Source organism: Elgaria multicarinata, chromosome 15 (genome assembly GCF_023053635.1).
Source record: "Elgaria multicarinata webbii isolate HBS135686 ecotype San Diego chromosome 15, rElgMul1.1.pri, whole genome shotgun sequence".
NCBI lineage: Eukaryota > Metazoa > Chordata > Lepidosauria > Squamata > Anguidae > Elgaria > Elgaria multicarinata.
This window is the reverse complement of record NC_086185.1, coordinates 32,151,635-32,177,186: the sequence shown is the minus strand read 5'-3', so window position 1 is coordinate 32,177,186 and position 25,552 is coordinate 32,151,635. Positions and strand designations below refer to the sequence as shown.

The 25,552-nt window shown below is 45.5% G+C and overlaps 1 protein-coding gene and 1 pseudogene across 2 annotated transcripts in view; both read left to right on the top strand.

Moving 5' to 3' along the window:
- STARD8 (StAR related lipid transfer domain containing 8) overlaps positions 1 to 25,552 on the top strand; it is an 85,190-nt gene that overhangs the window by 34,820 nt on the left and 24,818 nt on the right. The gene's annotated exons all lie outside the window — the stretch shown is intronic.
- Positions 4,066 to 5,063, top strand: LOC134409381 (protein phosphatase 1A-like; annotated as a pseudogene).

Sequence of the window (25,552 nt, the reverse complement as noted above, 5' to 3'; positions counted from 1 at the left end):
GGGTTTTTACATTATCTACTTCATTCAGTATTTCATTTAGTTCTGTGTTTCCCTTTCCAAACATGAGCAATAGGAACAGGGTCTTGCTATTTACTGTGTAATCTGCACAGCACCATGTACATTGATGGTGCTATATAAATAAATAAATAAATAAATAATTAATAATAATAATAATAATAATAAGTATTTCGTTTTTACTGTGAGCAGGACAATGTATTCTCTGAAAATCTTTGCAAATTCTCAAACATGCGCTTGCCTTTGAAAAGTGCGCACATTTCGGGAAAAAAAGGCATTTGACTTTTTTTTAAAAAAGTTCAATTTCATGCTCTGGGGAAAAGTTGAGCAACTTTGAAAAGTACTCCATTTTTTGTGTGTAATTTCCCCATACTATCACATTAGATTTGTGCATTTTTTCCTGTTTGTGCAAACCAAACAGTGCTTGTAAGCGCTTGTGGAAATCAAAGGAGAGAAGATGATCAAGTTGATGCTCAAAAGCGTTGGGCGAATGCAAACATCGCTTCTTCGCCCGCCCGTCATGAGCAGTTCTGTAGCACTGGAAACCTCTGTTGCTTCTGCTGTGTGTTTTTCCTGACCGTCTGTCTCCCAAGTTGTAGTGGACCCTCCTGTTACTCTTTGGGCCTCTGAGCCTTGGGATGTGCATTGAGAGCATTGGTGTGTATGTGTGTGTGTGTGTGTGTGTGTGTGTGCATGTGTGTCCTTAAAGAAATTGCATTCTCTTCAGCAAGTATCCCATTAGCACAAAAAACGATGAACAGAATAAATTATTCAGGTTACACCTAATATCATCCCCCACCCAGCATTTTGGACCCCATCCCGATAGAATTCTGTGCCACAGTGTAACTTATGGAAGTAATAATGGTTAATTAATTCGGCATAATTAACAGATGGGAACTTAATTACATTTTGGAGTGGGGTCTGGGTGGGAATTGGGTAGCAATTAAAGAGGAACTGATTTGGGGTGATTTGGGTCAAATTAACTGAAGAATTTATTTTAGAGTTTGAGGAGATTTGGATGAGAAATTAATTGGCTGGTTTTGCCTCCTGGGAAATGTAAATAACTTGTAGTAATTATTTTCTAAATTTGTGTATATAGATATACATTAGCATAGGGAGATTTTATGCAAATTTGCATCCTGTAGGTCTGGTGCCCGAGTCTGCTCCCCTGCCGGAGGCGTTGGCCCCGTTCTGCCGATGTCACACAGGGAGAGAGAAAGAGGGGCAGTTGCGGAGGTCAAGCACTGGGCCTTGTTTAACGTTGAAACGTTGGGTTTCTATGGCGCAAGGGATGGTCTGCTTAACCGGACACGTTAGTGTGATGTAATTAGCAGCATTTGGTTATCCCTTCTCATCAGCATCAGTGTATTTTATTGCCGTAGTGCCTACAGTCTAACATAAAGAAAGGGGGAAATGGAAGCCTGGCTGAGCAGGTCATGTGATTATTTCACTTATATGTACTGTGGCTTCCTTACAATACAGCCAAGGAACTTGGAAGAAGATCCAAAGCCTTCCTTTGGATGGCGGAGGCTGTCCCACTTAGCTTTTTATATCAAGCCATTAAACGCAATGAAATTGTGCATTTGGCCATGGAAAATCCCACACCTCCTTGTGTTGCTGCCCACCCCCGCCCCCCGCCCGCCCGCCATGTCCACATTGTGGGATTAAAGCCCAAATCATCCAGCATCCTATTCTTTCATGAGCAAAACCGTGCTGTTGATATTAATGTACATGGATTGCTTCAGAATTGTAGGAACATTTTCTATTTAATGCTTTCTATTTCTTTTGTAAATGTAAAAAAGGAATTCTAGCATGCGTGAAGGGATGAGATGCTGTTTCTCTTGACTGTTTCAGTTAGGTCCCCCCCCCCCCGCCTTGTGAACATTTGACGGGAGCTGAAACACAAGGAGTTAAGGCTGCTTCTCAGTATGATTGAAAAGAGTTGCTCCCTTCATGTCCAGGGACAGTTTATTTCTGACATTCTTCGGGATTCAGGGAGGTGCTGGTTTCTTTAAAGGCATTTCCTGTATGCAAGTTTATATTTGGCTCAGGGATGAAGTGGAAGGAAGCCGGGGCAAAAGGGTTTGGAACAGAGAAGATCAGGGTTTTTTTTTACATCACTATAAAGTCCTCAAATAAATCTAAATCTAGTAATAAATTTAGTTAATCCCCTGGGAAAAGGGAGATGACCACTCAAACTGTCACCATGTCAGTTCATAAAATGCTGCCGTAATCTGGATTTGCATGGATAATGCAATTAGATTTTATGCATCCAAGATAAGTTGCATCATTACACACGTACCGTGATAACCACAGTGGAGAAAATGTTACTGTGACATTTTCATTGTCTCCATTGCATGCATTCAAACAAGTTTCAGGACAGACGATGCTCTTCTGGACCGGCTCTGCAGGTACAGTTGGTGCTGACTTGTGTACCTTGGCTGTTGGCAGGTAACTGCCTTATACATTCAGGTCATTGGTGCTGTAGTCCAGCACGGTCCTGACTAGCAGCAGTTCCCCAGGGTCTGAGACAGGAGTCTTTCCAGCCCTACCTTGAAGGTGCTGAGGATTGAATCTGGGTCCTTGCGCACTACCACTGAGCTAGGGACCCTCTCCTGATCCCTTTCTGCTCTCCCACAAGTGGTCATCTGTGTTGTCAACAGTGTGTTCAAAGCCCTCTGGATTGGGTGTGTCATAGTTTAAAAATAGGTAGAAGATTCCGTAGCAATGTATGACTATTTAATTAGTGCTTCATCCCTCCTGCCTCCCCCACTCCCAGTTGCATGCACTGTTCACACATGGCGAAGGTCATGAGGAGGGCATCAATCGTCCTACCTGATGGGTGTTCTTTCTCCTGGTTGGGTGACGTCCAGTTGGGTGGGAAGGAGATGCTTTATACCAGTGATGGTGGGGGATTTGGCTATGGGGAAATGGCTCCCACTTCATTCCTTTTAATTATAAAAGCTAATTGTGAATTAATTAATGCTAATCGTGAAAATAAATGGTGCTGGCCATCCAGTAGAAACAGACAGGGCTGGAAATGCCACAGTCACCTGATGGTCCAAACAGTAAAGAAGAAATTGTGTTCATTACAAAATACAGGAGAAATCACATGATCTCGAAGCCTTGCTCACCTTTTGTAAGAGAGTCTCTGCTCATCATGGAGTGATTTGGCTGCTATTTATTTCTACAAAGAAACAAATGAGGAAGTCCTAAAGATTCTTGCAAGTGTCCTTAATGTCATTTCTCTTTAAGCCCAGATGGGTTTTGCGCTCCTGCAACTCATTAGATGCATATCATGAAATAAGTGGACCCATTTCCCTGTGTCAGATGTTGAACTCCCCACACAGTACATTCCTTTGTGTTGTTGCGAATTTTTAACATCGGAAGAAATGAGTTATGAAACTGGAGTTATCCAAACACATCTTGTTTGAAGACAGTATTTCATCTCACAGATGCTGTTTCCTGAGCTGTTTTAAATGGCTTCCATTGTTTCATATTTGGCTTCTGGCCTCATTTCTTGTAGGGTTGGTGTGAGCAGAACTGAAATCTGGTCTTCTGAGAGACACAGGGCCTTTTCGATATGGAAATACTGGATAGTTAGGTTTGAGATCCTGGCAGAGGGGAAATGAGAACAGCCTTAATTTTATATTCCCATATTTTGAGTGATATTCTTACAAAATATCAGATTTTAACTCTGTGCTTTAGTCCTGCCTCCAGGAGAGTGGAAACTTGAGGATCAACAGGAAACAATTTTAAGGGCAGCCCCCTGAAAGTGAACTGAAAGGACAAAATATGTTCCAACAGGCCTTTGGAGAGTAACTTGGTCCTCCATCTATGTTAATGACTTATAATTTTGTTGTGTATTTTAAATGGTTTTTTAATTAATTAATTAATTTTATTCATTCATTTATTTATTTTTACATTTTTCTAGGTTTTACAATGTGTGTTTTAAACTTTGTAAGACCGCCTTGAGGCCCAGTATTGGGCAAAAGGAGGGATACAAATAAATATAATAATAATAATAATAATAATAATGATGGAACATTTTTAGATAAGCAAAAGAAGCACAATGCCAAAGGGCAACGGACTATGTTATGGGTTTAATCGCATGCAAGGTTGACCACTTGAGATGGAGAATGCACATACAGCTGCAGTTGGCTTACCAAACCATCTTGATGGGTCACCCTTTTTTGCTATGTATGATGGATGTTCCAGATCCAAAGTTGTTAATTATTGCTGTGAGCATTTATTAGATCACACCACAAGCAATTATGATTTTAATGTGGGTAGTTCTTTCGCCATTTGAGGAAAGTGTAAAGGTTTTCTATGAACTGAGAAACAAATGAGAAGAAGCCTGTTAAGGACAGGAGTGAATCAGCGGTGGTGTGAATCTGGATTTCTCCTTAGTGCATTTACATTATCAGCTTTGCAGACTCTAGAGGCTCACTTGGCAGAACCCGGAAGAGTTATTTCTTCTCAGACATCAGATAATTCAGTGAAGCAGCAGCATATAAACACAGAAGTGGTTCAGTAAAGAGTTAGTCTGTGAATCAAAGGCTTTTCTATATCTAGAGCACTTTGGGAGTTTGGTAACAAATGTGGCTATAAAACAGACTCTAGAGAGCAGCTTGTCTTGCCTGAGCCTGATGTTTTAGAAATTGAGAGGTCGAAAGACAACCAATTCATCATCCTAGCTTGTCATGATACCTGATATGTTTTATGAAACAAAACACTGTGTGAATTTATCTGATCAAGGCTTGAAGTCACTGATGACCTTGAAAGAATTTGCATTGAGAGAGTCCGCTCCTGTTTCTACAAGGGAAGCTTAAGACATTGTGATTGTGTGATTGATCGGGTGAGATTGATCGTTTTGTTTTCTAAATGCACCAAAGGAACCAGAGGCAGTGGGGGGAGAGGCAGAGATGGGCAAGTTCCTGGAAAGCATAGTAGAAAATGCCATCAAGTATCAGTGCAGTGTACCAGATTTCAGCCATGTCATTTCTACGTTACTAAGGGAGATAATCCAAAATCTTCCATCGGGGTAGATTGACACATAAATGGAATGTGATTGAAGCTGCTTAGAACAAATTGAATCCTTCTAGAAAAGATTAGTCTAGTTTGGCATATGTGTTAGAATTGCCATCTGACCTGTCTATCCCCTCCCCTCTTTCCTGTACATGATCCAAGCAACAATAACTCCTAAGAGTTGTTGATGTTGTTGTTGTTCTCCTTCTCCTTCTCCTCCACCACCTCCTCCTCCTCCTCCTGGTACATACCAACATAGCTGAGGGCCAGGGTACCTGGCTCCATGTCAGTTGCTCATGCACTACAACCATAGGATCCTAGAGATGGAAGTGGCCATGTAGGCCATTGAGTCCCAACCCCAGCTCAGTGCAGGAATCTAGTTGAAAGCATCCCTGGCAGATGTCTGACCTGGGGACCAGGTTGGGGAAAACTATGTGGACACTACCGTGCTAGATGGCCCAATGCTCTGATTGGATAGAACGCAACTTCCTATTTTCCTGTTTTCATCTGAGAAACTTTTAGAGAGCATGCCCTATATTAGCATTTAGTTCCACATCAGTGGATTGAAAGTGGATGGGGCAGAAAAAGCAAAGAACCAGTTTCTTCTAAGTGCCAAAATCTTCCCTGGCCTGCATGGTCACCTGGAGGTGATTTTTACCACCCAGAGCCAACCAGGCAAGTGGCTATTTGCAAGCCTGAACTAGAAGAACAAAGATACATCTGCCATTAAGCTTAGAGCAAGGATAGTTTAGCCAGGATAATTCAGCTTTCATCACTTCTGCTTGCTAATACTGGCCAAACCAAACAGTGGTTGACAATAGCAGCTTTATCTACCATAGGAGAGGAAAGGAAGGGCAGCCATGACTTACAGAGAATACCAGAAAAAAGGGCACTCAAGCTCAGCTGTGTCTGATAGGCTTCCCAAAGCTCTCTTTGGATTAACTTGAAAAATACCCCAAAAAATGTAAAAAATGGGAAGTGTTCACACTGACAATCTTTCTGCCACTTCCATAGGAATTAATGGCTCCACTAGTTCCTATGGGCATGGTGAAAAAATGTTTCAGGGCCCAAATCCAAGGTTAGAGGGGAAGACCACTGCTCTGTAGAAAACCTGCAAGAGGTGGACTTCTCCCCCAAACCTCTGGTTTTGCTCCTGCAGGATTCTGGCCCCAGGCCATGTAAGCTAATAGAGTGAAGCTGTTTGGTTGCAAGGGGGAGAAACCTTTAGCTGAAATTGGATGGAGGGAGGGCTCTTTCACCCCATTGGTCCACTCTACAATTTCACACCTGCAGGGTTCTCCCCGCCCTCATACAAGTTCACTGAGCACCTTTGTGCCATTACCTTGCATAGGGGGAAAACCTTCAGAGGAAAAGCCACCAGTCCTTCCCCACCTTGGACTGTTAAGGAGTGGACAGACTGATACATGAGAAGGCAGGTCTCTTAGGTGTCCTGGACCTAGTAGGGCATCTAGGACGTCCAAGGTGGGCTGCGCTGCCTGCCCCACATCTCCTGGCAGAAATAAAGTGGAGGTGTTTGCCTATTCAAGCACCCTTATTCAAACTCTAGCAACATCCCACCCCCCTATTCCTCTGCCCAGTTCTTATCATGGGGGTACTTTTGTAAAGCTCAGAACGTGTCATATTCCTCTCCTGATGGCCTTTTAAAATGGTCTGGGTTGCCTATTCTCTGCAATCAAGCTAGGAGTAAATGCATTTCCACAGTGTGAAAAATTGCCTGCAGATTCCTTGCCACATGTTCAAATAAGGTGAAAGTTAAAGAACAAGCTGGAAGTGATGGGGAGAGTTCAGTCCACAGGAGACCTTGCTAGTTTCTCATCTGCTTCTTTTCATATTTATTTATTTCAATTGTTTTGTGTTCACGGGCTGATCCTCTGCTTTCATAAGAAGGTTTTACATCCTTATTCATTTCTTTATGGAACTTTCTAAACGAACAACCGGGGGAAAATCCTTCAAAACAAAATCTGTGTTTGTTTTTTGTTTTTTGAAAAGGTGACCTACAGCTGCCAGGCCTTAAATCCAAGGGAGGCTCCTCAGATCTGGGCACAGCCTTTCACAAAAATTCAGGGGAGTAAAGCCAGCTCGTCTCCCATTAGCGGGAGCCTGCAAATCCACTTAACGTGCTTATTGGGGGCACATTGATAAGAAGTCCCAGGAATTTGGCACTTGACCTTCTGAGGTCAGTGACTGCACCAAGTCCCTACAGAAAAGGGATTATGAAAACGCCGTCTGGAGTCAGATGACCTCCATGTTCCCGTGAGGTAGAGAGATCAGGTGCAGTCCAGGCAGGCTTAGCTAGTGTAGGTTTTTCTTTCAGTTATTATTTTTCTTATCCCTGTGGGAGTTTTTAGCCCTTTAAAATCCTTATTGCACCTGTTACACTGGCTTTACTAGTTTGGGTAAATTAACTGTAACTGTCTAGTTAATGCTGTCATCACAGCAAAGTTGGTTGTTCAAGTATAATTGCTAGAAACAGAGCATTGTATTGATGTGGGATACTGTTGCTTATTTTACCTATTTATTTTTGTAATGGACTTGTTTGATGTGTTATTGTTGTATCTCTGTCTGTTGTGAACCCCTTCTAGCGCAGTCATTGCAGAAAAGGTGCATATAAATAAGCCAGTGGGGCCGTAGTTCAGTGGGAGGGCACTTGCTTTGCACGTGGGACGCCCCGGGTTCGATTCCCCAAGAACTCCTGGCAGTGCTGGGAAAACTCCACCCAGAGAGTGTCGCTGACACTGGGCCAGATGGACCAATGTTTTGACTCTGTAAAAGGCAGATTCCAATGTTTCTGCGAGGGCGAATTCTGACAACCAGCCTGTTTGAAACCTTTTTTTAAGCTGCATGTCTAGTCGAAAGTAAAACTAGCAAAGTGAACTCTTCCGGCTTGCTGAATGTTCTGCTTGCAAACTCCAAAGATTTAGTTAATTTGTTTTGTGGAGAGTACAGCTGTTGCAAAAGTCCATCCCTGTGTGCCTTTTTCATAGAATCATAGAATAGCAGAGTTGGAAGGGGCCTATAAATCCACTGAGTCCAACCCCCTGCTCAATCCACCCTAAAGCATCCCTAAAGCATCCCTGACAGATGGTTGTCCAGCTGCCTCTTGAAGGCCTCTAGTGTGGGAGAGACCACAACCTCCCTAGGTAACTGGTTCTATTGTTGTACTGCTCTAACAGTCAGGAAGTTTTTCCTGATGTCCAGCTGGAATCTGGCTTCCTGTAAGTTCAGCCCGTTATTCCGTGTCCTGCACTCAGGGGTGATTGAGAAGAGATCCTGGCACTCCCCTGTGAGACAACCTTTTAAGTATTTGAAGAGTGCTTTCATGTCTCCCCTCAATCTTCTCTTCTCCAGGCTAAACATGCCCCGTTCTTTCAGTCTCTCTTCATAGGGCTTTGTTTCCAGACCTCTGATCATCCTGGTTGCCCACCTCTGAACACGCTCCAGCTTGTCTGCGCCCTTCTTGAATTGTGGAGCCCAGAACTCGATGCAATACTCTAGATGAGGCCTAACCAGGGCTGAATAGAGAGGAACTAGTACCTCACGCGATTTGGAAGCTATACTTCTATTAATGCAGCCCAAAATAGCATTTGCCTTTCTTGCAGCCATATCACACTGTTGACTCATATTCAGCTTGTGATCTGCAACAATTCCAAGATCCTCATTTGTAGTCTTGCTGAGCCAAGTATCCCCCATCTTGTAACTGTGCATTTGGTTTCTATTTCCTAGATGTAGAACTTGGCATTTATTCCTATTCAATTTCATTTTGTTGTTTTCAGCCCAGCATTCCAGCCTATCAAGTTCACTTTGAAGTTTGTTTCTGTCTTCCAGGGTATTAGCTATCCCACCCAATTTTGTGTCATCTGCAAATTTGATAAGCGTTCCCTGCACCTCCTCGTCCAAATCATTAATAAAAGTGTTGAAGACCACTGGGCCCAGGACTGAGCCCTGCGGTACCCCACTTGTTGCCTCTCCCCAGTTTGAGAAGGTTCCATTGATAAGTACTCTTGGAGTCCGATTCTGTAGCCAACTGTGAATCCACCTAATAGTTGTTCCATCTAGCCCACTTTTAGCTAGTTTGTTAATCAGAATATCATGGGGCACTTTGTCAAAAGGTTTGCTGAAGTCAAGATATATGATGTCCACAGCATTCCCACAGTCCACAAGGGAGGTTACCTGATCAAAAAATTAGATAAAATTAGTCTGACAGGATTTGTTCCTGACAAATCCATGTTGGCTTCTAGTAATCACTGCATTATTTTCAAGGTGCTTACAGATTGACTTCTTTGTAATCTGCTCCAGAATTTTCCCAGGGACAGATGTCAGACTGAGTGGTCTGTAGTTCCCAGGTTCCTCGTTTTTGCCCTTTTTGAAGATAGGGACAACGTTAGCCCTCCTCCAGTCGTCCGGCACCTCACCCGTCTTCCATGATTTTGCAAAGATAATTGTCAGAGGTTCTGAGAGTTCTTCCACTAGCTCCTTCATTACTCTAGGATGCAGTTCATCGGGCCCTGGAGATTTGAACTCATTCAAGGAAATTAGGTGTTCTTTGACCATTTGTTTATCATTCTCAAATGCAATCCTGCCCCCTCAACTTCTGCTTCACTTTTTCCAGGGGGGTCATAGACCTGTTTTTGGGAGAAGTCTGAGCCAAAGTAGGAATTAAGCACGTTGGCCTTTTCTTTGTCATCTGTTATCAATTTGCCATCCTCATTAAGCAGTTGAACCACCATTTCTTTCCTCTGTCTTTTACTACTCACTTATCTGAAGAAAGCCTTTTTATTGCTTTTAGCATCCCTCGCTAATCTCAGCTCACTCACAGCTTTAGCCTTCCTGACGCCATTTCGGCACTTCTGCGCCACCTGTCTGTACTCTTCTTTTGTACCCTGGCCTTCCTTCCACTTCCTATATGTATCTTTTTTGGATTTTAGGTCATCTCTAAGCTTTTTGTGGAGCCACATTGGTTTCTTCTTTTGTCTTCTATCTTTTCTCCTTGTTGGAATTGTTTGTAATTGTGCCTTTAAAATTTCCTTTTTTAAGTACTCCCACCCATCTTGCACTCTTTTTCTCATTAGGCTCACTTGCCATGGGACCTTTCTTATCATAGTTCTGAGTTTATTAAAAACAGCTTTCCTAAAATCCAGAGTACATATATGGCTACACTCAGCTTTTGCCTCCTTTATAATCAAGAATTCAAGTGAGACGTGGTCACTTTCCCCCAGAGTTCCCATAACTGCCACTTTATCCATTAAGTCATCCCTATTGGTCAATATCAAGTCAAGGATTGCCGATCCTCTAGTTCCTTCCTCCACTTTCTGTAGGAGAAAGTTATACGCCCAGAGAGCTTAGGCTGTGGGGCGGTATATAAATGTAATAAATAAATAAGTATAAATAAATAAATAAATCACCCATACATGTCAGGAATTTCTTGGAAGGGCCGCTTTTGGCAGTATTTGCCTCCCAACAGATATCAGGGTAATTGAAATCTCCCATCACTACTACATTGAAACACTTCCTTGAAACACTGGCAATTTGTTTCTCAAAAGTTTAATCCTCGTCTTCTCCTTGATTGGGTGGTCGGTAGTAGACTCCGATTATCATATTCTTTTTATTCCTTGCCCCATTTATTTTAATCCAGATGCTCTCGTTGGGGATCCCAGGCTCATCCGCCTGTATTTCTGCGCAGGGATAGGTATTTTTAACCTATAGTGCAACTCCGCCTCCCTTTCTATTTCTTCTGTTCTTTTTGAACAAGTTATATCCTTCCATTGCTATATTCCAGTCATGAGAGTCATCTCACCAAGTTTCAGTTATACCTATCAGGTTGTATTTGCCTTCATGTAATAAAAGTTCAAGTTCATTCTGTTTGTTTCCCATACTCTGAGCATTAGTATATAGACATTGAAGACCATGTGTTTTATAGTCTGGCTTTGTTCCTACATTGTTGCGGACACTATTTTGGGGCACTATTGGAGCTGTTCTCTGTACTGTGGTGCATTGGCCTTCATCCATTGTTGCCTCGTGGTTTACGTCTCCTGCCCCCGTAAGCTTCAGTTTAAAGCCCTCCTGATCAAGTTCTTCACGCTGTGGCCAAACACATAATTTCCAGCCCTTGTGAGGGGCAACCCATCCCTTGCCAGCAGTCCATCTTCCAAGTAGCGTAGCCTGTGGTCCCAGAATCCAAAAGTCTCACGTCGGCACCATAGATGTGAGACTTCTCCTCCTCAGACACATGCGTCAAGTGTCCCTCCTGCCCCCAGCCAGGTGGGGTCCATCTCTGCGACCTCCTTCTAGCAACACCCTCTTTCATTCCACTGTGCCTCCCTGCTAATACTAAGTTATGCCATTCTCCCCATGCCAGATGGAAGTATATCTGGAAAGCAGCCGGGGTGGGAAGCCAGGGGGAGGAAGGGCATTTGCAGCCAGCTGGCCTGAGCTTTAGTGCTCCCCAAACTGCAAAAGAGCAGGAGTGGGCTGAAGGTGGGAACATGGGGGTGTCTCGGAGGTAAGTGAGCGCAATCTGGGGGACTTCTTTTTCAGATGCCTGAACCTGTAGCTTCCATGCCTTTTTTGGTGCATGAGCAAATTTACAGTGGCCGGCCCTTAACTCTTCTCTTTTATCTGATTTTATTTTAAAAAATTAGAATATAAGATTTATGTTCATGCTTCTTTTTGAAGAGACAAAATAGCAGAGGGAAAGAGAAAACCTCAGAGGATTTGGACCGACTTTGGCACGTCTGGCATTCATAAATGTGTTATTTATATTAAGTTAATGATATGCATCTTAGTATTCAAGTTAGCCAGAGCCAAAGTTAGAGAAAATGAGACATGGTAGGTACTCATGCTAGCTAGATGCTGCAGTGCACAGACAAGTCCAGAACCTGTCAGGAATTTGTACATACCAGTAGAATTCCGCCAGCATTATTGTGTTTGCACAACACTGTTTGTGGTGTTTGCTGGATTGTGTAACTTTTTACTGCATTCCGATGGAAAGAAGAGATTTCCTACCATCTTTGAGGGTGATTTCTGAGTGGAAGAGATAAATGTGGTGGTGGGTTCCCTGGAAAAGCAGCAGATTTCAATCTCTCTCTGGCATTCAGAAAGGATGGAATGGGAGAGGCCCCCTCATAAGATTGCCACCTCCCCCCGCAGTGCTCTTGTGCCTTTTCCAGGCATGGGCCATTTTACACCCATGAGTATTGGTTTCCTGGATAAGCCCAATGTACATTGATGGTGCTATATAAATAAATAATAATAATAATAAAATAATAATAATAATAAGCCCAAGCAGTCCAGATGCTGGTGCTAGACATTGCATGGTGCCGCCAGTGGGCACTTGCCCAGTGCCAGCCTGCCCCCCACCCCACCCCGGTGCTGCCCTCAGACCCCCCTGCCAGTCACTCACCAGTGGAGCATATTGTGGGAGCTATGTTGGTGCTCAGCTCCATTATAGATCAGGCGGCTGCCATGTCTGTGGGTGGTCAGCACTGGCCAATGTGTCTTGGGGGACCTAGTATGGTGGCTGTCCATTGTGGAACGGAGCTGAGCACCAGCTGAGCTCCGAGGATAAATGCCCCTGATGGACTTCTGAGAAGGAAGGATTGAGGCGTGTGACTGGCAGAGGCAGCAAGCAGCAGCTGTGCCCTGCCCACAGCTTTGATGGTGGTGCAGTGGCAGGAGCACTTGACATAGGGCGGCAGTGGGGCGGGTGGGTGGGCTTCTGATGGTGTCCATGGTGGGGGGTCGTGGCCCTTCTCAGCCCCAGGTGCCCAGTTATGCCAACCCCCAAACCTCCCCGTTGTTAAGTGCCTGCCCGCGGTCCCATCCTAGCTTTTGGGCTATTCTGTTGAAACGATTACTCAGTTAGCCAATTAAAAACTCTTAATCAGGCAGCAGTTTAAGAAATGGCTATTTTGAATACCAGCACTTATGAAATCTTTAGGTGGCAAGTGCCGTCTTCACAGAGGCGTTCCCTTCTGCCTCTCCTAAGAGGAATGCCTTTTCTACAGCGATGCTCTGCAAGCATTACTCTAAACATATAAAGGGTTCTCATGTGTCAGATATAATTGGTTTTACTCGTATGCAAATCTAATTGAACAGTTGGCTAAAACTCAGATCATTGATTGATTAAACCTTCTTTAATTGGGTGGCAATGCTACATGGTTTCCTTCCCAGCCAGGGGGAAGTGGAGTATTTGCAAGATGCCGCCGCTGCCGCCGCCACCGCTCCAAGCAAGCTGGCTGGGACTAGTTAGGCAAAGGCTACCAAATTCCGGGGTGTGGCCAGATGTTCGCCAGTCAAAAGAGGGAGCACATCCTTTCAAGAAGCCAGGCACTTTGGGGAAGATGCTCAATGGCACTTCACCATTATGTTTTCAGCGTTCTCCTGGGGAGAAGTTAGCACTTGCTCAGAGGCACTCTGCTTGTGGAAACGGTTTTTGAAGGGAAGAGTTGGCGGCCCTAGGTATCCTATCCACAAAGCAAACCCGAAAGAGGTCCACCCAGTTAAGAGCAACGGCAAACGGCTTTGAGGAAGGAGATTGCATAACTTCCTCAGACGCTGTGACTAAATATAAACTGATAGTTGAGTCCTGGACTGCTGTTAATTTTCTTCCGAGGTTGATCATCAATCTGTTTTCCTGGCTCAAGCCCATTGTTCCTTGCCCTGTTTGTGGAAATGTTGAGCTGGATCACGGTGTGGGGGGTGGGGGGATAGGAAGTCCTGGGTTGGCCAACAGCCATCCAGGCCCCTGTAGTCTCATGCTCATCTCCCTCTGTGCATTTGCTGTTTGGGCTGCGGCCTCCGTAGTGGCAAGGGAGCACCTGCCGCGCCACAGCTCCCAGCAACTGCAGCAACTGGGCTTGGGGGTGGGGAGCAGGGACCTGGTTGAACTGGGCTTAATTGCGGAATGTTTTAAGCCGATTGTGAGTCTTTTCTGCTAAGCTGCTGCCGGCTGCCCTTCAGCCACAGTGGCTCCTTTGTGGGGAGGTGGTCACCGGGTGTGCGACAGCTCAGGCTGCTTGTTCCCAGGCCCCCTTTTTGGGGAATCTTCTTAGTTCTGGAAAGGAACAGCTGCTGGCACCTTGCCCTGAGCCCCCACAGGACTGCCGGGCAGTGCGCTGCCTTTTTGAACGTGGGTGCAGCCCAGCCAAAAGCGGAGGGGCTCCCGTTAGTCAAAGGTGTGCCTTTGGTATTCATATCAAAGGTATTCATATGTCACTTTTCCAAATTACGTTCAAAGCAGCTCACAAGAACAACAAACAAATCAATATATTGGCACAACAACACCACAAACGTTCATAAACATTGTGTCTTCTGTGCGGAGGAGCCTTAGTTGTTGGTGAACGTTCCAGACCAGGTGGAAACGAGCCGGGCAGAGGCCAGGGCCAGGCCTTGTGGGGCTCACAGCTAGATGTAGTCTAGACCAGCCCTGTCTCATACCCAGATTCTCTCCAATGGAAAAAGGAGGAGCAGGGTTGCATGAGGAGCCTTTTCCTGGACCCAGGTCAGTTCATCAGATGTTCAGTGTTCTGTATATCTGGCATGTTCTTGTGATGGCCAACTTGTATCAGTGCTCCAGGCATCTCAAGCTTGAAATCTTTTTCCTCCTGTGCTACTTACTTCAGAGCCTTTTAACTGGAGATGCCAGCAGTCCGTGCTGGATTTCTCCACTGTGGCTTAACCCAGCTTGGAGTCCATGACTTAGGACACACTTGGAAATGCCTTTAGGTCCCCTCCATGTCACCCATTGTCTCACTTCAACCAGCACTAGTCCAACCCTCTTCAATGTGCAGGAAAACCAATTAAACCATCCATGAGAGGTGGCTGCCAAGCCTCTTCTTAAAAACCTCCAGAGATGGAGAACCCACAACCACCACTGTTGTATAGAACTTACCGTCAGGTTTTTCCTTATATTTCATCAGAATCTAGGTAGTTGTTAAATTATACCCATTATTTTGGGTCCTAATTTCTGTGGACAAGAAAAATAGTTCTTGACCATCTTCCCTGTGGGGCCCTTTTATGTACCTGAACCCTGCTCACATATCTCCCTTCAGTCTTCTTTTCTCCAGACAGAACATCCCAAGTTCCTTCAGTGTGTCCTCACAGGGCATGTCCTCAGGTCATCTTTGCTGCTCTCCTCTGAACCTGTTCTAATCTGTCGATGTCCTTCTGGAAATGGGGTGCCGAGAATGGTACACAATACTCTAGGTGTGGTCTCACTAGTGCCGTGCAGAGAGGACTTTTTGTGTCTTTGACCAGGAAATTATTGCTAAGTACATTATGTACAAAATATTAAATTAACAAACAGAAAAAACTATAAGCACTACAAACTTTAATAATAGAAAACAGAAGCAACGATGCAAGTTGACAGAGAAACCTGTTCCTTGAAGGTCTGAGCATTTTTTAAAAGTCTTAAGAATCTTTCTGAAGGCCAAATGGGTCTCAGAGGGGAGCCACTGTTGAAAAGGCTCAGACCCAAAGAAAGCCAAACCAATATCAGGTAGGTAACTGGAACAGGTAACCTCAAATCCCAGAGAGGATCATACAGATGGAGGCCCAAGAACTTTGAATTTAGCCTAGAGACAAATTAACAAAGTAGAGAGTTATTTGAACATCATCTGCTTGTTATGTTTGGGACCTGATAATGAATGTGCTGCTGCATCGTCAAGCAAGTGATTTTTCTGGACTGTCATCAAGGGCAGACCCATATAGAGTGGATTACAGTTCCCAAGGCATGTGTGACAGTAGCAAGGTCCCTGCCTCCCCCAGGTGAGTGCTGCTGGTGAATTGGTCCAGCTGCAGCACCTCTCTTTACACCTTTGGCCTAACCCTGAGTCCAAGGGATCTAGTTAACTTGTGCAGCCCAGGGGTCATGTCGAAGGCACCTCATGAGTGGGGGGACCATGGAGGAGCAGTTGGATACAGATAATCTAACAGGCCTCCTGGCTGGTATCCATCAGCCTCTAACTGTCAGTTGAGTCCTGCTGCCTGGGGCCAATTCCTCTCTGCATCCTGTTTTGCAATATTCCTCACATTCCTGCCACGGAAGCTGCTGTGTCAAAGTGATTGCTCTTTTGTCCTTTGGAAACCCTGTGACATCCCTTAGAACCATTCCTGACAGGCCTGCTGGCCTTCCCCCTGGGAACGGCTCTTCACTGTACAATGGAAGCCAGGCTCCAGGGATCCCTCCATCGCGGCCGCTTGGCCTCGTAAAGGCAAAGGTGTGTAGCCCCGGCGGCCCGTCTGTTTTTCTTGCCTCTTTCGGCCACCATTTCACAACCTCCTTGTTTTTGTTGTTTATTCGTTCAGTCGTTTCCGACTCTTCGTGACTTCATGGACCAGCCCACGCCAGAGCTTTCTGTCGGCTGTCGCCACCCCCAGCTCCCCCAAGGTCAAGTCTGTCACCTCCAGAATATCATCCATCCATCTTGCCCTTGGTTTAGAAAATGAGCTATGAATGAGGAAACCAGTTGTGTTGGCTGAAAAATTAACTAAACCGAGAGGGTCGAAAGGCAGCAAAAAGAATCTTACACCTTTCATACAATTTGGTATAAATGCATTGATATTATTACCAAACAAGGTTCTCAAAGAAAGCCACCAGCATCTCACGGGCAGATATGTATGTAAAGATACATTTAGATAATTACAAATAAATCTTAAACCCCTAATTAAGCAAGTTATTAATAAATTGAACTTCCTGTGATTATGCAGCGTTTGCGCTTTGCCAAGTTGAAAAAGTAATATTTTCTATGTAGTCGTTGCAAATATTATAAACATACTGTTAAAGCTCAATAAAAAGAATATTTTTTTAAAAAATGAGGAAAGCCATAAACTCACCAGTGAACTCCCTTCAGGCCAGAAACTGTTGCTGTCGTCCCCCGTCCGTCCATCCCCGGTGCATCATATGGGGAAAATCACACTGGCCTACTACGCAAGGATGTTGGGAAGGTTACTGACCATTAGTTGCAGCAGGCAGTTCCCTTTGGCACCAATCCCCATTTTGCTGGTGGGCTGCCTTGCCTGGATAACAGGAATCCCTTGAGGCAGCCGACCAACCTCTGCTGCCGCAGGATATTATGACCTGGCTTCCTTCGCTGGCGCCAGGAGCCCTCACGACAGGGGGGTGTCTGGCCAGGAGCAAGCTTGGGTAAGGCTTTTCCTGCAGAGAACTGCGCTGAGCTCCAGAAGGGAAGCCGAGGGTGAGGAGGGGCCCCTTAAACACCCCCCCTGCTTTGCCCCACCTGCTGCAGTGAACGTCAGCCAAAGCTGTGCCTCTGCTTGCCCAGGTGGGAGTGAGCTGGGCTTTGAACCCGAAGGCTAGCAAGGGGGAAACACCAAGGCCTGGTCAACTTTTGTTCTGGTGGAATACGATGCTGGGCCAGGCCAGGCTTCTCTTGGGGGAGCGGAAGGAGCTCTCCCTCCCTCCCTCCCTCCCTCACCTGGTCTTTTCCGAAAGCGATTCCTTCTCGCTCCCGATGTGGATCTACAGGCGTAGGTGCACACCTACTGATGCTTGCTTTTAGTTTGCAGCCTCTCCAACTTGCTTCTCCACCTGGTCCTCTGATGCTAACCTGACTTAGTTTGGGTTCTGCAGCATTTGTGTACCCAGCAGGGTTATGAAATATATCCTGTCTCTCAGTGGTTCTGATCAGTCAAACCATTTATCCATCAGATTCCAGAGGGCCCTCTGCTGTCCCCATGCACGCCACTTTGAAAAATGAGCTGATGGACAAAGTCTGACAGTATAAGGCAGCTTATGTTCCCATGAGCGCTGCTCCTCAGCAGGAAGGCATAATCGTGATTTCACCCAGTACCTCAGTAAAATCATTTTTTACTCTACCAGAATTATTGAAATCCCCTTTATCTGAAAGAGAAGGAGAGACTGAAGGTTTACCTTCTGTCTGATTTTTGCTATTAAATGTTTTTCTTAAGGTCAGGCCATAGCCCTGCAGCAGAGGAAGAAATGATAAGGGCAATAGTGCTTCTGAGCCTGCCCAGAGTGCATTTTTCTTCTCAGTTTTATTTATTTATTTATTTATTTATTATTATTATTATTATTAATAATAATAATAATAATTTATATAGCGCCATCAATTTTCATGGTGCTGTACAGAACAATATAAAACAAAATACAAAACACCCTGCCATATGGCTTACGTTCTAAAATTTCTATTTATTTATTTTATTTATTATTGCATTTATATCCCGCCTTTTTTCCTGCAAGGAACCCAAGGCGGCGAACATAATCCTCCTCTCCACTTTATCCTCACAACAACAACCCTGTGAGGTAGGGTGGGCTGAGAGTCCTGTGACTGGCCCAAAGTCACCCAGTGGGTTTCCATGGCCGAGTGGGGACGAGAACCCGGATCTCCCGACTCCCAGTCTGACACTCTAGCCACTACGCCACACGGGCTCAGTTGAGCAAACACAACTAGCCCAATAACCTGGAACTACGGAGGGGCTCAAGCAAGGCACACTTGGCTTGAGCCCCAGCACCTTTTAACTAGTGTTGTGAATGCCAGTGAGCTGCAGGGCAACCTGAGAGAGTGGATGGCATCTTCACCACTATGAATCCACCAGTGCTGCTCTCGGCCCTATTGCTGTTATTCCTTCACGTTGCAATGACATGAGATCATATTTGGAACACACTTCGCGTCTTCCTGTGTGGGTGGGAATTGCATGCACAGTCCTTGGACTTAGGGCTGGTGCTTGGATGCTTGGGGATCCCTCTCCCTGCGGCATGGCAGTGTTGTCAAGGGATGCCTCTTGCCGTCATGTATTATACAGGCTAGGGCAGTGGCCTCCCAAACCATTTCCAGGACATGCTCACAGAGGCCTTTCGGACGGTGGTCTCTACTCCCCTGTGGTTTGCCGTACTTGTTAAATGCACATTTTCCTTCATGGAGCAGCTCAGGTTTCATTAAAGAATTGCAGTTATTTGTCACGGCAAATTAGAATTGGCAAGCTGCTGTGTTTTGCAGATGCATTTCATGAATTCCTCTTGTATCTTTGGCCCCAATCCCTGGTCCTTCTTTGAGACGGAGAAATGTGTATTCCTGGCTCATTGCTTGAACGCTTGATGGTCTTTTGCTTTTCTGTTACAAACTGATGAAATCTTGTCTTGCACCTCGAGGGCTTGTCTTGCATAAGCCCTCTGCATACACAAAGTTTGGTTTTGTCACTCAGCACACCAAGGAAATGGTTGGAGGCAGACACAGGGGCCCATTGCGCTGGATTTTTCTGTAGTCTGACCAGCTCACCCCCCCACCCCCCGCAGCATAAGCAGCACTTGGTAATGAGGAAATGGATGTCTCTCTCATATGAATAAGGGTCAGCAACGGGCAGTTGCTCAGAACTGCAGGACGGTTGGGATGGGACAGGAGCTCCTCCACGCCTCCAGCCCGCTGTTTTGAAGGATTTGAGTTGGGAAACCTCAGTCTTCGAGGGGGAGGCGCATGGGAACCCCCCCCCCCGAAGCACAGGGGACAAAGGGCAGTGTGGATTGGGTGGCTCTCTTCATGTGCCAGTTCTGATGAGCCAAGCCAGGTCTGGAAGCGTTCTCCATGGTGAGTCTACCCATCTTTGGGCTCCTGGCTTTCTGCTTTACTGGGGAAGAGTTGAGCTATTTATCACATAGTCTTCCTGCAGCAGTTCTCCCACAAAGAAGGGCGTCCTGGCTTTGGTTTGGATCCCCCCCTCCAAAGGTAGGGGGTAGTCCGGAGTTTAGGTTCCAATTTCCTAGTGTGAAAATTGTTGTTCTCAAAGGCATTTGCCAGTCTCTGCTGGGTATATCAGCTTGCAATTATGCATATGCTATTGTTTCTCTGTGAGAATTTTTGAAAAGTTCTATGTTGCCTTGAACACTTTTTAGTTGGAAAGGCAACAACCATTTTGAACAGGATAAATAAATTTTAAAAAGCAGTTTTCCAGCCCTGGGACACTGCTGCACAAAGAAGTTCACAGAGGGTGACTGCTAAACGCTTAGAGGAAGGGAGGAAGTGAGGAGGAAACAAGAACACGTGCGATCCTATAGAAGGCTAGTTATCGTTCAGGTGCCTCCCCATTCCATGAACACACTCAGGAGCAGGGTTTGGGGGTTTTCTTCTGGCTGCTGAACATATGAAAAGAGCAAACTGCCTGGTTGGATTCAGTTCTTCCTCCAGAGTCCACGAAATTAGAGAAAATGCCCTTCAAGGAAGCAACAGCTGCAAGGCATTTTGAAAACTGTTAACTGTTGTAAACCGCCTAGAGAGCTTCAGCTGTGGGGCGGTATATAAATGTAATAAATAAATAAAAGAAATATATTCGCACGCACGCACGCACGCACGCATGCAGAAGAATTAACTGTGGAAGAGAGAGAAGCCTCATCTGCTGGGGCGGCACTCAAGTTCAGCTTGATGGAGAAGGTGGGGAAGCGAGGAGGCATGGAGGGGGAACATACAGGGAGGCGCTGAGGCGGCCTTTGCGTCTGCTGCGATGGGAGATGTACAGATCCATGCCCCAGGTCCTGGTTGTGAGGAGGTCTTGTGGAACAGGATGCGCAGGCAACGGTGCCCTGGCTTCCTCACAGTTTATGCCGCAGGGCTAAGTAAATGTCTCCGATTCCTGGGAGTCAGGCTCAGGCCGCTGGAGTTTTCCAGCCATGTCTGGGAAGCTGTTTTTCCTGTCTCCACGTGGGTGGGTGGCGGTGCTGGCACGCTAGGCCGGGCATGTCCGAATAGTTCGCTCTGACAGAATTCCAGTGGACTGAGGTTAGGAGGCAGTTGTAACGAGTAAGAAACCAAGTTGTGGGCTCTTCTCCCACACGAGAGGCCTCCAAGAGGCAGCTGGACAAGCATCTGTCGGGGATGCTTTCGGGTGGATTCCTGCATGGAGCAGGGGGTTGGACTCGATGGCCTTCTAGGCCCCTTCCAACTCTGCTATTCTATGATTCTAAGTTTATACTTTTTTCAAGACTCGATCCACCTCCCCGTGAAGCGAATAGGAGTCATTCCATGGCTTGGCTACAAAAAAAAGTTTTTTTAAAATGTAAGACACTGCGGAAAAGTTTCATAGGTTTGGACAGGGGTTTCTCCTGGCAGTGAGTTCTGGAACATTTCTAAGAATAGAAACAGAGGGGAATTTCCTTTATACTGTAAATAAGTTTCTTTTAAAAAACAAACAATCATGGAATAAATATTCAGGGCTTTGTGGGTGCTCTTAGTTGGATGTGTGTATGTGTTTTAATGTGCAATTCCTTCTGGCTTAAAAGTCCATATGCCTTTCAATCAGTGGTAAGAACCCATGTGGCCCAGGTGTCGTCATAATGACCAGCCCACAGCAGGATGGCCGACACAGATGATGATGCCTCTGGTCTGGCCCAGGCCTGCGCTCTCACGCAGCAGGAAATCTGTGGTTAATTTCTGATCAGGGTTGAGGACCCTCTGCTCCACAACCAGGATTTAGCGGTTCGGATAGGAACCAGAAACAAGTGGAAATACTAGTTTCTGGAATGGGGCCGGTCGGCGGAGCTTGGATGATGGAGCTCTGCCATCCAGTCCTGATCTGGAAATGAGCATCTCTGTTCTTTTTGAGCCTTGCTTTGCAAAGTGCTAAAGCTTTTAAATCTTAATTTTGTTCTGACTTTATACTGTTAGTTTTACCCTACCCAGTGCCTGTTTACCCTACCCAGTGCCTGTTTACCCTACCCAGTGACTGTTTACCCTACCCAGTGCCTGTTTACCCTACCCAGTGCCTGTTTGCTTTCTCTTCCCCTCCTTATTGTTTTATTATGATTTTATTAGAATGTAAGCCTATGCGGCAGGGTCTCGCTATTTACTGTTTTGCTCTGTGCAGCACCATGTACATAGATGGTGCTATATAAATAAATTAATAATAATAATAATAATAATAATAATAATAATAATAATAAATTCCCATTGTGCAAGCAGTGGATTCCGCTTGTACATTGGAATGGTTGGGAACGCAGCAGTCCCAATGGATCCTACCTGTAGTTATGTTTTAGGAATAGATTGTACCTGGGGCACACACAGGACCTGATCCCCTCCTTACCCAGCTACAATTACCTGTGTGGGTATTTTAAACGAGGAATTGTAAGCTTGCTGTGGAATTCAGTAACTTGTGTGTGTGTGTGTGTTGATGCTTTAATCAAGGGCTAGGTGGACTTCTGGCTTGTTAGCTGTTACTAGGATTTTTTTTACTACAGGTCTGAGGTCCACCAGGTGCAAAATAGTTGTAGTGGGGCAGCCGGGGCAAAGGGCAGGCACGAAGAAGGAAGGAACAGGATGCCTCTGATGCATGTCCAGCACAGAAATTTGTTTTAGCACCAAAAACTGAGAGTCAAACTACATGTGATATTAAATGCATCTTTGCACTGTACATGCAAGTTAGAGCTGAGGGTTCTCTTTGGCAGGAAGCAGGGAAGCGCCCCACCCCCTCCGGTGCGCTTTCTCCTTCTCTGGCCGATGGACGGGGCCACACTGGTCTCCCCCTTGCCAGGAGGAGGGGAGGCTGCAGCCGCCCCCTGGATGGTGGCCCCCTGGATGGTGGCAGAGGCTGGCGTGGGCCTCCTTGCAGCGCTGCAGACCCAGGACAACAAGAAATGGGCTGGAAACACCTGAATAATATATATAATTAGTTTGGCATAGTAGTGGGTTGTTGTTGTTTTAAAAAAATCCCAGTTGTTTAAACATCTGCATCTTTTCTGGGAGTGGAGAAATATATTTTAGAGCCCGCCTTCAAGGACTCTTGACATGTTTGACGCGTATTCTCTAATAATAGAGAATGATGGCATTATATGTATGCATGTGATTATTGTTTTATTTATTTGTTTGTTTACATTTAAGACACTTTTATGATTTGCTTGATACTGAAGTGCACTGCTATGCTTATTAGGAGCAGCCAAAATACCACAAATGGGTGAAAGCTTTTGTTGCATTCATTTAGGCACTTTGGTCGATCCCAAGAAAGCTACGGCCCAAGTGTGGAGCTCCTTTCCCACTCATGGACGAGCTCAGTGACATGTATAGCAAACATTTTGTATTGTAAAGCCACTTTGGGAAGACTGTGGTATTGAAAAGTGGTCAAGGACTAGGTCAGATGAATAATAAAATAAATGAGAAAATTTACCCCATGTGAACTGGAACAGAACCAGCCCGGGTGTTTGTGTCAGATAAGTTTCCCAAACTTCTATTGCTCTGAATCACAACCAAACAGGGAGCAGTTTAAGATGAACCCAAGCTGGAATTGAACCAAAAAAAGTAATGATTTCTTTCTCGAATTAAGACATGAGCCCTGTGTTATGTGCAAACCTTTTTTATGAACACAAAGAAGCATTTCAGTGGGAGAGGAGTGTTTTGTGAAGTTTTTCCACACAAGCGTTTGAGCAGTGTGGAATAAACTTGTGCCCAGGGGCTGTCTACACACCTTGCACACCACATTGTGGCTGCCCAGTGGTGCTGTGTAGTTTATACGATGCAGCCGCCACGGCTTTCCCCCTGAAACTGTGCACTTAAAAAGTCACCCCCATTTGTCTGTGGTGACCTCGCTTTGGATGGAGTCTGGGGGAGGGGGGAATGAAGCCCATGGTTAGGTGGGGAGACCGGGCAGGGGGCAGGCCCAATGCGCAAGCGGAACCCACTGCTCCCTCCTGCCATGGGGATTTGCTGCTCCCTCCCCACAGCTGCGATACCATGGGGTCTTCAAGGAACGAGCGGCAAAGGGACACCATCATGACATCCCCACCCCAGTTTGAGGTTATGTACCGTATTTCCAGTGGCTTTTGTAGTGTCTGGTGGGGTGGAGGTGGCAGGCAAGTCAATGCATAAAAGGTCTCCCTTGATTCAGGAAGTCTGACGGCTTCTGCTCTATTGGAACAGAAGTATTTAAATTCAAAAGCACCAGCATGATATTTCCCCCCCAGATCAACCAAATGTAGGTTAACACATAGTCCAATCAGTATTTTAAGGTGCAGTTTAAAAGAAAGTGTAAAATGTAAGGATTTGGGGTTAAGATATATTTTGTTTGCAAAAATAGAAATAGCAAAGAAATGGAAATCATAACAACCTCTGCCTGTAATTGGATTATAACAGGATTGTGAAACTAGTCTAAATCTGGCACATAAAGGAAGACCAATATTGCATGTTTATATTGGATTTCTAATGCATTCATAAAACTGTTGTTTTATACTTTGAATGGTTTTAATTTTTGTGAACCGCCCAGAGAGCTCCGGCTATTGGGCGGTATAGAAATGTAATAAATAAAATAAATAAATAAATTCATTCTATTGCATTCTGATACATTTATATTGTACTGGAATAAAAACAGTGAAGCATTTGCCCTCGGTGCGTTTACTGTGTGGTTGGGTCAGACTCCTTGATCGCTTCCATGAATCCTTTGGGGGCCAAGAAAGCTCTTGCTGTCTCTTGGTGTGGACAGAGTTGCTTGGACAACTTTTTGATGCTGGTGGCCAGAGAGGCGTTTTTCAGGCGCCTGCCCTGATCTGCTCCCAAATTTGTGTGTGCACCGTGGACATGGGCAGCTGAAGAACTTGATACAGAAACAAACCCTGTTCCTACAGGCCAGCGGGAATTCCTGTCTCCCCACCCCGCCACCCCCTGCCCTACATCTAGTGCTCTTGGAACAGCGGGAAGGAAGGAAATGGCCTGTACTGAGTTCACATTCCCAATGCTGATGTGAAGCAGAGTTCAGCAGGATCCCAGACCTGCCTAGTGAACACACCCCATTTTCCTTGCTACTCTGGAGAGGAAACTAAGGACTTGTCTGCATCTGGATATCAGCAACTGAACATTTGCCTGAGAAAGCATTGTGCGGTGGTGCGGATGGTGGACCAGGCCTGCACAGCCTCAGCTCCGCTGCAGTGCTGCTCTATCCGCGCACCGTGCCTGCCTCCAAGGGTGAGCATGGCTCTCCACTGTGCTCTGAAAGCAAGACACGGCAGCCACCTTCTTGTTGGCCCTTTGCATATTTCTTTGCTTTACTCTTTGGAACGCTCTCTTGCTGATGTCCGTTTTCTCCTAGCTGAAAACTTGCAGTGGCCGTGGAGATTCTCCAATTGTTGTCTGTTCAAACAAATCCTTTGAAGCAGCGATGGGGAATGGGTGGCGGGGTGCAGGAGAAGTCGAGGCTCCATAATAGGGTCAGGGGCATTCTGATGACAAGCATTGCATAGATACAGGGCATAGCTGGGACATTACTAAAGAAAACCAAATCCGTTTTTTTCCTTGGTGGTGGTTGGGAGAGCAAACCTGCCTCGTTTTCAGATGTTTCTAGTAATTGGGCAGCTTTGAACTATGCACGTGCCCTGACACACTCCAGGGCTCCCACTTATGGGACAGGATTCCAACAGTTTTAATACCCCCTTGAATCTGAGAGGCCCACATATATTTATATCTGCATGTAAATAATATAATTTAAAATGGGGCTATGCAGATAGAAGCAGGGTTTGGTTCTTAAAAGCCATGGTCACTGGTTC